The sequence below is a fragment of the Somniosus microcephalus genome, chromosome 19, assembly GCF_052327205.1.
Source record: "Somniosus microcephalus isolate GS21.2 chromosome 19, FLI_Smic_1.0, whole genome shotgun sequence".
NCBI classification, from domain to species: domain Eukaryota; kingdom Metazoa; phylum Chordata; class Chondrichthyes; order Squaliformes; family Somniosidae; genus Somniosus; species Somniosus microcephalus.
In genome coordinates this window covers 26134499-26139532 of record NC_141005.1, presented here as the reverse complement: position 1 = coordinate 26139532, position 5034 = coordinate 26134499, and the positions used below count along the sequence as shown (strand labels likewise).

General features: G+C 44.4%; 1 pseudogene; it reads left to right on the top strand.

Moving 5' to 3' along the window:
- The first annotated feature begins 1194 nt into the window (after window positions 1-1194).
- LOC147104237 (ubiquitin-like) lies at window positions 1195-2673 on the top strand (annotated as a pseudogene).
- The last annotated feature ends 2361 nt before the right edge of the window (window positions 2674-5034 follow it).

The window sequence follows — 5034 nt, the reverse complement described above, 5'->3', positions numbered from 1 at the left end:
TCCATACTTAAGAAAAGACATACTTGCTCTCGAGTCAGTACAAAGAAGGTTCACTCGGTTAATCCCGGGGATGAGGGGATGGACATATGAGGAGAGGTTGAGTAGATTGGGACTCTACTCATTGGAGTTCAGAAGAATGAGAGGTGATCTTATTGAAACATATAAGATTGTGAAGGGGTTGGATCGGGTGGATGCGGGGAAGATGTTCCCGATGATGGGTGAAACTAGAACTAGGGGGCATAGTCTTAGAATAAGGGGCTGCTCTTTCAAAACTGAGATGAGGAGGAACTACTTCACTCAGAGAGTGGTAGGTCCATGGAATGTGCTGCCCCAAAAAGCTGTAGAAGCTACATCATTACATAAATTTAAAACAGAAATAGACAGTTTCCTAGAAGTAAAGGGAATAAAGGGTTATGGGGAGCGGGCAGGAATTTGGACATGAGTCTAGGTTCGGATCGGTCATGGCCCTGTGGGTAGCGGAGGTGACCCAGGGGCCGTGTAGCCTGATCCTGCTCCTATTTCGTGTGTCTAATTCTGTTAGATTCAGGAGATGGTTCTGTGATAGTGGAATGGCAGTTAGGATCAGATCAGCCATGATCTTATTGAATGGCGGAGCAGGCTCGAGGGGCCGATTGGCCTACTCCTGCTCCTATTTCTTATGTTCTTATGTTCTTATGTTAATATTAGGAGAAAAAATGTGTCATTTGTTCATCTGCCATTTTAATGGAGGCATTCACCTGTTTAAAACAATGCATCAAGCATTTATTAACTAATATTACCCAGGTAATTTCTTGCTTTTAAATAGAAAGGCTCCTCTGAGTCTGAGAGAAACCACTCCTGTACAGGACAGCTCTCTGCTGCTTGGTTTTCCATAACTGTACAGATTTCATTCATAGATCAAGAGAAAACCCACAGAATTTCAGAGCCCGGGATCTTATCTCCCCATTAACCCGAGTCTCAGACTCTTAAACGTTACACAGCTCACTGAGGGCTTCTTCTGGCAGATGCCCAGTATTGCAGCTCAGTACCCAGCGCACCCCCGGGTCCCTGAATATTTTAACAATGTCAGGCTGGGGCAGAAAAGACATATCTCCGTGCAAAAGGGGGATCAGGTTGGGAATCTGCCATTTGTTGCCTGGCTGTCAGTAAGGAGTGTGTGAAGAATGTTGGTTTGTTTGGGATTCAGATATCAGTAGGAAGCCAGATTGGATTGACATTACTGTAGGTGCATTTACACAAGACTTGATCCTCAGCATCTGCCTGTACAGCCAATGCCTGGGACAATGTGTAGTGTGTTTAAAATTCTATCATTCATTCTTTGCAATTGATCTGTGATATAAAGCGTCCCAGTCACTGACGTCCTGTTCATTTCTCAACAGCAATTTGAGGAGATGAGACTCCAGGTGAAGTTTATGACCGGTGAGGGGATCGAACTTGAGATCGATCCTTCCATCCAAGTGTCGACTCTCAAGATGAAAATATATGAAAAGACCGGGGTGCCCACTTACCAGCAGCGTCTGGTGGTGCAGAACGGGAGCAGCGTGGAGCTGAGGGACGACAGGAGGCTGTCCGACTAAAGTGTCTCTCCCAGCGACGCTATCATGCTGATCGTCAAGAACGAGGGGCGCATGCAGATATTCCTGAAGAACGACAAGGGGAGCACATCTACATACGATGTTCTGCCCTCTGAGTCTGTTCAGAATTTTAGAGCACAAGTACAATAGCAGGAGGGTGTCCCACCCGAGCAGCAGCGCCTGATGTATGAGGGGAAACAGCTGGAAGATGGCCGGTTGCTCTCCAACTACAACATTAAGGCTCAGGGCACCATCTTTCTCCTGCTCCGTCTACGGGGTGGTTAACCTGCGCTTACAGCGGGCTTTACTATGGAAATTCTTCACTTTTTTCATAACATTCTGGTTTCTGATGCGCAGTTTGTGAGAGGCCAAGCTTGCACCGTCACTGACTTGTCCATTACACTTTGGCTCTCATTCCTGTCTCCCCTGGTACACTTTGTAACAGCAGGAAGTTTGGTCACCTGTTAATGTCTGGCTCCAGAATGATGCCGACTGAGGCCTGGGAGCAGGTCACCTTCCTGCATTCTCAGCTCGGAAAAGATGCTGATTCAAGACACTATATGTGAACTTTACAAGAAAGAGCAACGTAATTAACGACAGCAGGAATCGGGGGACTGGTGATGCAGTGTGTTAGATACTGACCTTTGACCACTGATACCTCTAGTCAAATCAAGCCCGGCCCCATGGGTCAAAAGTATGTTCTGTGACCCTTCAGGGCTCTACGGAAGAGTTAGGCTAATCTCAGTCTGGCCCCTAATGAGTCCACAGCACAAAACCCATTCAGTACTATTTGACTTTCTCATTCCGAGCAGCCATAAGATAGCCGATGTGGCAATTCCAAAAACGATACACTGTGCAGGAGGGGCCACATCACTTTGTTGAAGCCAAAAATTCCCCACACAAAGATCATAAAAAGTTCGATGAAGATAGTCTTTCTGCTTCACTTTAAAATGATTCGAGGTAGTCTGCAAGTATTTGCTTTAGCCTCAGTGTGTTCTCAGAGAAATGTATGTGTTCAGCTTAGGAATGCTTTAGTATGAGCACTTTACAAAGCAGAGTGTATCAGGCCTGGACTTTGTATATGCCAAAATATCCAAAATGATTTGAAACTAATGTTGTTCATTTTAATAAAAATCTAAATGTTTCTTTATTTCTGTCTCTTAAGTGCGTGATGCTGTTAATTGTCTGTGGATCTGTGAGCGTTATATTCGGGATCCACATTTAAACCCAGTTTTAGATAAATCGCCCGAACCAAGTGTTGATTAAAGAATCGGCTGTGACTGAGGCACCTATTAACAGAGTCAACCAATCTCACCGGCCCAAATCCCCATTTCATATTTAGCACAATTGAATGATTATATTGGCCTGGATTTTGCGTTCAGCGGCGAAGGAATGCGTTCACTGTGCTGACAGCTGCCCACAGAGATTTTGGGGGCTTTTGAGCAGAGAATTGCTGTCATTGGATGTCTGATAAATGCCGCACCCTCTACTGTGGATTTGTGGAGTTGTGAGCAGGTAAAAAGCAACAGCGAGGCTCCTCAACCAATCAGAATGAAGAATCCTTACTGAAGCACGCAGTCTAAACCAGGATGTATAAATTAGGATGTATAGATTATATTTAAATCATGTACAGAAAGTGAAAGAAAGATTGGGAAAGAAAAATGGGATTAAGAGAGATAAAAGAGACATAAAAAGTAAAAAATAGAATTATTCTAATTTTTTTTAAATTTCCAACACTGATTAAAGTCTGAAGGAATGAGACTCCACACTTGTAAAATTAAGTTTTCAGGGTCATAGAGGTTGTTTGACAGTAATTATGACTGATCACCATGTTAAAAATTCACTGACACCTGAATACACCAGCCCTAAATTTTCCTGTCTTGTTTAGTCAGTAACTAGTGGGTAAATACCACAACTTCATGCCCCTGCACTGATTTCAGTGCTGAGTCTCTCGGCGAGGTACTGTTATAGCGCAGCCTGTGGAGGAGCAGCGCAACTCAGGCCGCAACTTCCAGATTTCCGCGTTTAACTGGGCATGTGTGTACTTCGGAAGTTGCTGTCCTATTTACTCCATAATAACGTTGAGGCCTGTTAGCCTCACCATTATTCTCAATGCAAGACCCGAGCCATTATACCAGTTAATCTTCTGTGGCCTTACCATGATATGTTAGAGAATATGGTCTCTGTTACTTGTTGCTGATCTCTTCCTGTTGCTGTTTTGTCTCTGTCCTCATTTTCTGTTTCTGTCTCTGTGCATTAGACACGAGGATAGGGTGAAAAAGTGGCTCTCAGTGGCTCCCTTCCCAATTCATTCTAATCACATGTGCTTCCCCTCACACTCTCGCTATGATGTCTCTGCTATTCCTTTGCCTTGCTAGAAGCGAAAGAAATCGATTCCATCAATGATCGAATGGTACCAATGCAAACTGCACATGCTCAGTCTGCACAATCCAAATTGATCTCACAGCACCACAGCTTTGGGAAAAACTATCAAATCCAAGCCCAGGCTTTTGGGAAAACCATAGGTGTTTATAACATTGGCCTCTTGTGTCTGCATTGACTCTTTTTTGAACTATCAAGTAAAACATTTAATGAAGGCATTAAATATAATTCAACGGGTAAGTTTAATCGTCATTGTGAAATACTTAAGTTTTTATAATTTTCTACTTTGTTTAAAGTCTTATTTTGCACATTAGAAATTTCCACACGGCATTTCATTCATTCAAACACCTGCCCAGATACACCTACTTGGGACAAGGGTGTGACTGAGGCAGAGGGGCCATCACTGGGTGAATCACAGCACCAGTGGGCAGAAGGACTTGGGAGCAAATGACGGGGAAGCAGCTGTCTCTCCCTGGAGGGGCCAGAAACCTCTCCACTCTGTTCAGGAACCCAAATACCAAGATCGCAGGGGCCCAGTCTTTAAAAGATCCAGGATTCACGAGTATAGATCTCATGTGCAGGCAGTGGAGACAGTCTCCTCTCATGTGGTGCTGAAGGTGAAAAAGTCAGAGTCCACACCCACATTGCAATACAATGCAGGAGGTATGGAATGACGTCAGCAAAACCCTGGTGACTGTGGCAGTCAATGCTGGCTCAAGACATCAGCAAGAGACTCTCCGAGCAGTTGTTGCTTCTGGAGTGGCAACAATGATTGCTTCCATAGATGGTCAGAAGACCCAGTAAGCTCAGGGTCCTTCTTCCTGCCCACTTTCTAATGAAACGATAACATGACCCAGGGACTGTAACAGTGAACCCTTGCTCTGTAAACCAGCTACTAAAATATCACACGTGACCCACGCGACTTCTCCCTTTATGGAAAGTGGAGTGAAAAACGCTCTATTGAGACAAGACACAGCTTCAAACCAATAACTGAGTTATTTGACATTAATAACATGAATGAGCAGTTTACAGCCTCACAGCTCACTCGGGCTCTAGAAGGGGAAACACTGGTGCTCGG